Below are 10685 nucleotides of genomic sequence, written 5' to 3'. Positions count from 1 at the left end.
TTTTGCAACACATCTGTGATTTTTTTTTCTTCTATTGCTGGAATAAATTTTTGACATACTTGACTATTTTGTTTCTGTCATTGACATGATCCACCATTTTTACTTCTGTCACCAAAAGTGGATGGAGGTAATGTTTTCACCCAGTCTGTTGGATTCACTATATATGCTAGATATCCCTTATTATTGGGTTTTCCGTGTGTGTGTGTGTCTGCAACGCGAGGCTCCATAGCACGAACCAGCGAACCGATTTCGATGAAACTTTGCCAACATGTGCAATATGTGCTGGGAATTTGCGCGTTTGAATTTCGTTGCCTTGCAACCACCCGTTGCTGTGCAGCGGCCGAAAAACCGCGTACAATATTTTCAATACTTGTCCTTCAGTTTTGAATGTGGAGAAATGAGGCTTCGGAATTAAACACTTCGAGATATTTAGAAAATTTTACTCGAGCCGATTTTTGATTGAGGTTTTATTTTTCAAATGGTAGTCCTTCAATTATCGGGTGTCTATTTACCGTCATTTTTTATGAGGGGCTTAGGAAAGTGGGCGGAGCTTAGGGAAAGTGGACGTGGTTGATGAAAAGTGGGCGTGGCTTATGAAAAATATTGTGTGGCTCAGGAGGTGTGGTCAAACAAGAGCATTGAGAGAAGTTTATCGGGTTTTCCGTGTGTGTGTGTGTGTGTGTGTGTGTGTGTGTGTGTGTGTGTGTGTGTGTGTGTGTGTGTGTGTGTGTGTGTGTGTGTGTGTGTGTGTGTGTGTGTGTGTCTGCAACGCGAGGCTCCACAGCACAAACCAGCAAACTGATTATTTTTCAAATGGTAGTCCTTCAAAAATGGGGTGTCTATTTACCGTCATTTTTTTTATGAGAAGTGCCAGTTGGCAAAATACACAATAGGAAAAATCTTGCCAGGCAGAGGAACAATTGTATGTGAACCGATACATCTTGGCAATGAATGTTCCTCGGTGGATCAGTCAGAATGAAAAGCATAGTATCCAGCGCTTCGATCCTAGCGAATCCCTCGTCGCCTACTGGCTTGTCTGTCTATTTGTTTATGAACAGGATTTCTCAAAAGGTTATGGACAGATTCGGACGAAATTTGGTGGAAAGTTTAGGTTTTCGATACGGACTAAACGAATAGATTTTGGTGAAGATCCGGATCCGGATCCGATAATTTTTAAAGTGATTTTTCACCATTAAGATTTCGGGCTAAAATGATATGCAGCATGATATCTCAAAAAATTATGGACGGATTCAGACAAAACTTGGTGAACAGGTTGGTTAGGTGATAAGAACAAGCTGATTAAATTTTAGTTCAGGTCCGAATCAAGATCCAGCCTATCAGAGGGGTACAAAACGTAAACTGTTCAGCCTGGCGAAGGTATGCACTCTACCACGTGCCCTTCTTGTCCCTCCTGTTATCATCTGGCTCTGTACTTCATCCAGCCCTTCTCATTCTCCATCAAGTTGACTGCAATCCTCGGCCAATTACTCATGCATTGCCATTTGGCCTTTCACTTTCATCAAACATTCTCTTATTTGCCCACATTTTCTTGTGACCTATTATAATTGGTTATCCTGTTGTGACAACCATGCATTTGCACCAGTTCCAAGCTCATCAATGCCATCATTCAAATGTCTTTCTACTCATTCTTCATGTCACTCTATTTGGCTTTCAGTGGTGTTCATGTTATCATCCATTTTGCCATTCAATGTGTCGCTCAAATCATTTTTCAAGGTGATCATATTATGCACAATTCATTTGAACATTCATTAATTTCATGTCCATAATTAAACTACCCAACTTGTAAACAATGATTGGGGTAAAACTGAATCTGAATCCTCTCATGACGACCTGCACTTTGGTGTTAAAATTCTTTCTGCCTCTGCGGTATTGAGCACCACCAACCTTTTCAAAAATCATCGTATCAATTAAATTTTTCAAAGGCCAAATTTTTAAGGGTGGAGTACTAATTGCACTACCAGATGCCAATTGTCATGCCTCTCTGGGTGGCAATTTGAAATGCCCAAAAGTGGAGCTCTTATATCTGCAGGCTTGGATGAAATGGATGGGTCGAGTAAAAACCTGTTCTCCTGAACCAAAATAATCCCAAACCGTGATCCTAAACTAAAGAATCAGGAACCAAAATGGTTTAATTTGGAGCATAATAACACCATGTAAGGGAACAAGTAACACCAGCTTGATTATTAATGAATTATTTATTAGACATAGAAGAAGAAGAAGAAGAAGAAGAAGAAGAGCATAATAACCAATGACAATCATCAACTACAATGCTCTTGGTCAACAGGGAAAGCTGCAGAACAATGGGAAAGAATGAACTTAAATAGAGAAGAAGGATTCATTGTGGATGTAATAACAAAATAAATAATCTCTGATAGGAGGATACTGAAAACAGGAGGAAATAGCGAGTTGGAAACGGAAATAACAGCTTGAAGGAGAGGTGAACATCTGCAGCCAAGACTATCTGAATAATCACTGTGGTAATGTTGACTGGTGTACAGAAGAAAGAGAGCTCTGAGAGTGGTGACACGGTCTAATTTGTACAGGCAGAAATGTCCTGAGGGCATACAAGGCAAAGAGCACGACAGTGAGTACAGGCAAGAGAGCACTGTCAGGGGGACATGTCCATAGCACAGGTGGGAGCAAGACAGAAGTGCAGAACTGCTGCACAAATGCAGCATTCTGTCAATCCAAATCCAACGTTTTTTAATCTCTCCAATAGCGAGGCTCATAGAATGACAAGGTGGCGATGGGTTTGAACTGACAGTAGGGCAGTGGGGCAACTCTCGGAGACAAGCTGTAAGGGAATGAACAAACAGGAAAATAGAGTGAGATAGACAGACACACATACATACACTGCCTTTCAAACTTTTCACCTTTTGTTGCCCAATTGCCTGGAATTAAATCAGACTTTTTTTCCACCTTTATTTACATATCATAACCCACCGGGTGTAGTGGCGTGCGCCTGTAATCCGGCTACCCGGAGGATCGCTTGAGGACGGGCGCTCTGCGTGAGCCGTGTTATGAGAGGGTGTAGGGCAGCCCAGAATCATGGCGAAACCCAATCCTTATCCCTGTGTCGTAAGAGGCGACCAGGGTTGCGTCAGGACAGGCATCCGGCGTAAAACCTGTGCTAAATCAGTATGCGGATCATAACGGATGATCCGCTGTGGCGACCCCTAATGAGAGCAGCCGAAAGAAGAACAACAACATTTACGCATCATAATCCACAACTTCCAAGTGAAAAACAAATTCTACAAATTTCAGAAAATGAATTAAAAATAGAAAAATAGAATATCTTGGTTGGATAAGTGTCTTATATAATATATAGAAATTGTATATATTATAAAAGAAATTACAGAATTGTAAATTATAATAGAATAATTCTTTTATAAGAGCACTTATAATAGAAATTGTAAATTAGCTCAGGTGTAACCAATCACCTTCAAAATCACACACCAAGTTAATTGGCATCCACCTGTGTTAAATTGTAGTGATTCTGATTATTTCAGAATAAAATCAGCTGTTCCAGTAAGTTTCCTCTGCTGTCATGCATTTCACAGTAAAGACTCAACCATGAGCCCCAAGGAGCTTTCAAAAGACCTCCGGGATAAAGTTGTGGAAAGGCACAGATCAGGGGGTTGGGTATAAAAATATTTCAAAGGCCTTGAATAACCGTTGGAGCACAGTCAAGACAATCATTAAGAAGTTGAAGGCGCATGGTACCACCAAGACCCTGCCTACATCAGGTCATCTCTTTAAACTGGAGAACCAATCAAGGAGGAGACTGATCAGTGAGGCAACAAAGCAGCCAATGGTAATTTTGAAAGAGCTACAGGCCTTTATGGTAAAGACTGGTCACTGTGTGCATGTGATAAGAATATCCCAAGCACTCCATAAGTCTGGCCTGTTTGGTGGGGTGGCAACAAGGAAGCAATTACTCAAAAAAGCCCACCTTGAGTCCCATTTCAAGTTTACAAAAAACCACTCCGGAGATTCTGAAACCATGTGGCAAAAGGTTTTGTGGGCTGACAAAACCAAGATGGAACTTTTTAGCCTAAATGCAAAACGTTACGTTTGGTGCAAACCCAACACAGCACATCACCCAAAGAACACCATCCTGACTGTGAAGCATGGTGGTGGCAGCATCATGTTATGGGGATGTTTCTCATCAGCAGGAACTGGGGCACTTGTCAGGATAGAAGGGAAAAATGAATGGAGCAAAATACAGGAAAATCCTCGAGGAAAACCTGCTGCCCTCTGCAAGAAAGGTGAAATTGGGACAGAAGTTTACCTTTCAGCATGGCAATGAACCGAAGCACACAGCCAAAGCTACACTGGAGTGACTAAGGAACAAAAAGATAAATGCCCTTGAGTGGCTCAGTCAGAGCCCCGACCTAAATCCAATCGAAAATCTGTGGCATGACTTGAAAATTGCTGTCCATCAATGCTCCCCATGTAACTTGACTAAGCTTCAACAGTTTTGCACAGAAGAATGGGAAATTATTGCCCAATCAAGGTGTGCAAAGTTGATAGAGACCTATCCCAACAGACTCACAGCTATAATTGCTTTCAAGTGTGTTTCCATCAAGTATTAACTCAGAGGGGTGGACACTTATCCAACCAAGATATTCTAATTTTGTATTTCTAATTAATTTTCCGAAACTTGTAGAATTTGTTTTTCACTTGGAAGTTGTGGATTACGATGTGTACATGAAGGTGGGAAAAGTCTAATTTAATGCATTCTAATTCCAGGCTATAAGGCAACAAAAGGTGAAAAATTTGAAAGGCGGTAGAATTTCTCTCGGCACTGTATGCATCCTGTAAGTAAAAGTCGTGGGTTAGAAAGGGTTATGAGGGTTAATAAAGATTGTAGGTCAGTAAGTAAGGAGTGGGGGTTGGGGGGGGGGGTGACAGGAGTTTCAGTTCATCAGCCACTTGAATTCCTGGGTGAGAGAGTGGGATAGTGCAGCCCCTGGAAGACAGTTGCATGTATGGAATAAGGAAAGAATAAAAGTGTAAATCCACCACCATCACTGCATTACAGAAAAAGGTGCAAAAACTGATCCCCTCAACTACAGACCAATCAACTTACTTCCAATCATCAGCAAGGTCATGGAATCCATCATTGCAGTTGATATGAAATCCTTTTCTTCAACAACCTCATCTTAGGTCATCAATTCCGATTCAAACCTGGTCACTCCACCTTAGACATGCTGCTTCTACTCTCCCAAAAATGGATGGAAGGTTTCAATGTCATCCATGAAATCAGGGACGTCTCTCTGGACATATCTCGTGCTTTTGATACAATCTGGCATCATGCCTTACTCTCCAAACTCTCTGGCTATGGCATCCAAGGCAGAGGCAGCATTAGGGGCATACATTCTGTGCAATTGTGCGGCGCCCCGAGATGACAAGGGTCCCCACATGACTGATCTTGGTTCACAATCTTTCGAGATGCCCCCCCCCCCCCGAGGGTGGGATCTCACTTTGCTGACAAAGCATATCACCTTGTGAGTGGTGATAAACAGATCGCAAAAGGAATGCTCCATCTCGAGGAAAGAAAGCACTGTGACGTAATGAATCGATTAAAAAATGTTTTTCCCTGTTGGGGTGAGGTTAGATTAGAAGAGGAAGTAAGTAGAATAATAACTTCATTTAATTTTTACAAATGCAACAATAATTACAATAAAATATATTTAATTCCTCATCTTAATGTACACTGATGAGCCAAAACATTATGACCACTGAGAGGTGAAGTGAATAACATTGATAATTAACTTGTTACAATGACACCTGTCAAGGGTTGGGATATATTCAGCAGCAAGTGAAGTCAGTTCTTGAAGTTTATGTGTTGGATGCACGAGAAATGGGCAGGAGTAAAGATCTGAGCGACTTTGACAAGGGCCAAATTGTTATGGCCAGGCGACTGGGTCAGAGCATCTCCGAAACGGCAAAGCTTGTGGGGTGCTCCGGGTCAGCAGTGGTGAGTACCTACCGACAGTGGTCTGAGTAGGAACAAACCACAAACCGGCGACAGGGTGTTGGGCGCCCAAGGCTCATCAATGCGCGAGGGCAACAAAGGCTATCCCGTCTGGTCCGAACCGACAGAAGGACTACTGTGGCACAAGTCACAGAAAATGTTAATGGTGGTCACGGGAGGAACGTGTCACAATCCACAGTGCATCGCACCCTGCTGCGTATGGGGCTGCGTAGCCGCAGACCGGTCAGAGTGCCAACGATGACCCCTGTCCACCATCAAAAGCACTTACAATGGGCACGCGAGCATCGGAACTGGACCTTGGAGCAGTGGAAGAATGTCGCCTGGTCCAATAAGTCCCGTTTTCCTTCAGATCACGTGGATAGCCATGTACATGTGTGCTGTTTACCTGTGGAAGTGATGGCACCAGGATGCACTGTGGGAAGACGTCAAGTCGGTGGAGGGAGTGTGTTGCTCTGGGAAATGTTCTGCTGGGAAACCCTGGGTCCAGCCATTCGTGTGGATGTCAATTTGGCACGTGTCACCCACCTAAATATCGTTGCAGACCAGGTACACCCCTTCATGGCAATGGTATTCCCTGATGGCAGTGGCCTCTTTCAGCAGGATAATGCACCCTGCCACACTGCACACATTGTTCGGGAATGGTTTGAGGAACATGATGAAGTGTTCACAGTGTTGCCGTGGCCTCCAAATTCTCCAGATCTCAATCCGATTGAGCATCTGTGGAATATGCTGGACCGACAAGTCCGATCCACGACGGCTCCACCTCGTAAGTTACAGGACTTGAAGGATCTGCTGCTAATGTTTTGGTGCCAGATACCACAGGTCACCTTCAGGGGTCTTGTAGAGTCCATGCCTCGGCGGGTCGGCGCTGTTTTTGCGGCACACGGAGGACCAACAGCAGATTAGGAAGGTGGTCATAATGTTTTGGCTCATCAGTGTATATCGATATTGTTTAACAAATCCACATGACAATTTTTTTTTACGATCATAAAACACCCTCTCATGAGTAAATGGAGTAACCCATGTTCATGGTGGAATGTTACGGTTTTTAAAATCAGAAAACCTGTCCTGAAGATGAAACTAAACCACAACAGCGATGCTGAAAAGAGACAAACTCAACAATAGGGGAAAAGTGTGAAAATCACCAGAAATTAACTTTTTTCAAAACACAGATAGCAGAACCAGAAACGGTTTCGAGCCAAGTACCTGTGCTGGGGTGTGTTCCTTTACTGATCAGCTTATAGAGCACTCGCCAAGTGGCTTAAGTACTCAAGCAAGCAGTCCGACAAAACATTTGATGAGGAACGCCTGGCTGGGCAAACCACAACAAGCTGATTGATAATGGAACACACACCATGGATCACCCCTTTAACGCAAGTTTGTGTTTACGGCTGGTGGTGAGATAAGGAGGTTAGAGTTATTATAATCACATAAAATAATTTAAAATTCATCAATGGGAGAGCCAGTCATGATGCCGTGACTGGGATGCATCTCAATGTCGGGCTCATGGTGCCAAGACCAAGATCCATCTCAATACAAGGCTCATGGTGCCAAGACCAAGATCCATCTCAATACAAGGCTCATGGTGCCAGAGCCTGAGATCCATCTCAATGCAGGGCTCATGGTGCCGAGACAGAGATCCATCTCAAGACAAAGCTCATGGTGCCGAGACCGAGATCCATCACAATACAGGGCTATGGGTGCCGAGACTGGGATCCATCTCAATACAAGGCTCTTGGTGCTGAGACCGAGATCCATCACAATACAGGGCTATGGGTGCCGAGACTGGGATCCATCTCAATACAAGGCTCTTGGTGCTGAGACCGAGATCCATCACAATACAGGGCTCTTGGTGCTGAGACTGGGATCCATCTCAATACAGGGCTCTTGGTGCTGAGACCGAGATCCATCACACTACAGGGCTCTTGGTGCCGAGACTGGGATCCATCACAATGCAGGGCTCTTCGTGCTGAGACTGGGATCCATCTCAAAGTTAGGCTCTTGGTGCTGAGACCGAGATCCATCACAATACAGGGCTCTTGGTGCCGAGACCAGGATCCATCACAATGCAGGGCTCATGTTTGCGAGACCGAGATCCATCTCAATGCAGGGCTCATGTTTGCGAGACCGAGATCCATCTCAATGCAGGGCTCATGTTTGCGAGACCGAGATCCATCTCAATATTATTTCTATATTAGTTTAATAATGTATTTTATATTTTATTTGTTTGTTTACCTATATGTGCCAGTAGTAAATGTTTATCCCGTTTTAAAACCCCATCTTGCTGCACAGTTACTCGCAAATTCTGCCTGGGGTCCAAAAACACCACATTACATTTTGTTCATTGTTGTGCATATGTACATACTTTGCATGCAGGTGTGCTGAAGGTGATGCACTCAATCAATGATGGCAGCACGAAGGTCTTTGCTGTCTTTACCCCACTCCTTTATTTATGACTGAATTTTGCATTTGCTTGCATGTGACTGAATTAAAGGTTGTGCTATTGCACAGAGAGCAGCACCAAGAGAGAAGAGCAAGAGAAATTGGAAAGATAAACTGCAGTGACATCATGCAAACTGGTGGTCCCATACAAGTTCATTGAGTGGTGGTTGGTAAGTTTGTTTACAAGAAACAGCCGTTCCTTCTAATAACTGTGGCCTGCCTCGACAAACAATGCCTGAAACACTACAGATGAGTTATTTGTTTCATTGTGGACTGCCTGACTTGAAGGATTCCGTTGCATCAAGCTGGATAACCAATGATGGTACCTCAAACCTCTTTCCCTCTCATCTTATCTGCTCCAGCACTAAGTCCACACCTGCTGAATTTGCCATGTGACTCAGAGTAGAAAATGAACAGGGCTCTGCTCAAACAATTCCCTCGGTTGTAATCTCCTTAGGCGGGTATCAAAAGGCACAACTGAGCCCTCCCAAGGCTCAAAGTATCCCCTTCTCTTCTTTTTTTTTTTGGATCATGTTTCAAGGATAAAGTTGGGATGTTTTGACGTTTTAGAACTGGAGCTCGTTCTGTTCTCATATCGATCTTCCAAGGGCTTTTTTAATGATCCTCACAGAATCTCAGACAGCCTCCAATTGTACTTTGTTTGTTGTAACATTTCCTGGTATCCATTTCAAAATCACGACTCAGTGAGGTTCTGCTTTATCATTCCAATTCCAAGTGTTTGTGGTCCACACAATAACTTTGTTTTTTTCTCTGTGTCATAGTCTTCTTCTTGCATCTGGCAACTTGGCTGCCAGGTAGCTATCATTTCTTGGAAGCAAGGCTGTGCTGCTCATGTTGTGGCCCATCCTCATTTTGCCGACCTCGGAAGGATGATGGGCTCAGTCAACCACACCTCATGTTAATTCAGTGGCAAACGGGGCTCAAACTCAGGACCCTATAAGATCCCAAGCCAGCCACCCGAGCCGCTAAGCCAACGCAGGGCTTTGTGTCACAGTAAAACCTGTGCACAGAGTTTAGGTTTCCTATTTTGATTGTATTAATTTAATGGTTATTGGGTGGTTCGGTAGCTTCAAGTGTTTCGACCAGAAATTGACCTTGGAATAATTTTGGAGCTCAAGTAACATTCGTGATAACTCATCGAGGTCAATTGAGTCCATCTATTCATTCGATAGGAAAAACTTACAATGACTGTAATGTCATGGAGCATTCCTATTTTGATACATTCCATTTGGATATGATAGTGCAGCAATGTGAACAAACTTGACTTGTCATGGTGCAGACTCCAACGAGATTCACCAGAGTAAATGGAGTCAGGATGTGTCATTGTTACCCGGTGTTGCCTTGTGCAGACGTTGGAAATGATTTAATGTTCTCCAGAAGTATTTTATATCCTCATGAAACGCAGCTATTTCAAAACATTTGAATCATCAATTGCGTAGTCCAGTATTGTTATGTCGAAGAAGGGGGAGGGGGGGGGGGTCCATAGCTGGACTGTGGTAAGCGTACTTTGGTCTGTGCATTTCGAGGTTAGATTGCCATGTAACGGGGATCTGTCAGAATAAGTCGTTTGTTACATGTGACGCTGAGGAGGCAGCGAATGTAATTTATAGACAGGGTAGACATTAATTATGTATGCGAAAAACCTCTTGTCGACGGGGCGATGTGTGGACTTCCCATCCTCAGAGGCACAAGTGCAACAGGTGTGCAAAAAGGCCAATTATGATCTCTCTGGCCATTGTTGACCAGCAATGGCAGCACAGTGGGCTGGAGAGCCCAAAAGAAAAGGCGTACTTCTTTTATTGGAGAAAAAGAGAATTCAGTCGCGAAGAGTCTGCCCAAGAGATAGAGGAGAACTCGGTCGACTCGGGTGCATGGGAGTGGAGACGAGAAAGTTGAGACGAGAGTCCATTGGAGAGTCAACATGAAAGAGGACACGAAAGAGTCCACAAGTGTGCACCTGAGTGGAGACTGGAGAGTCCACTGTGAGCGTACCAGGAGAGGCTCGTGAGAGAACTCTGTGCAGGAGAGGCCCATGAGAGGACCAAAAGAGGCTAGTGTGGAAGAAGAGGACGCAGACCTTGCTTGGATGAGAAGCCTCATGTGCAAGTCGGAAAAAGGAGACCACTTAGCCCAGTGGAAGGTCCGGCTTAGCCATCGCTGGCCCTGAATCATTACTGCCTCTCGTCTGCCTCCTGGTCTC

This window comes from Eptatretus burgeri, chromosome 2 (assembly GCF_056783735.1).
Source record: "Eptatretus burgeri isolate ZD-2024b chromosome 2, Ebu_testis_v1, whole genome shotgun sequence".
Lineage (NCBI taxonomy): Eukaryota > Metazoa > Chordata > Myxini > Myxiniformes > Myxinidae > Eptatretus > Eptatretus burgeri.
Note: the sequence above shows the minus strand (reverse complement) of the source record.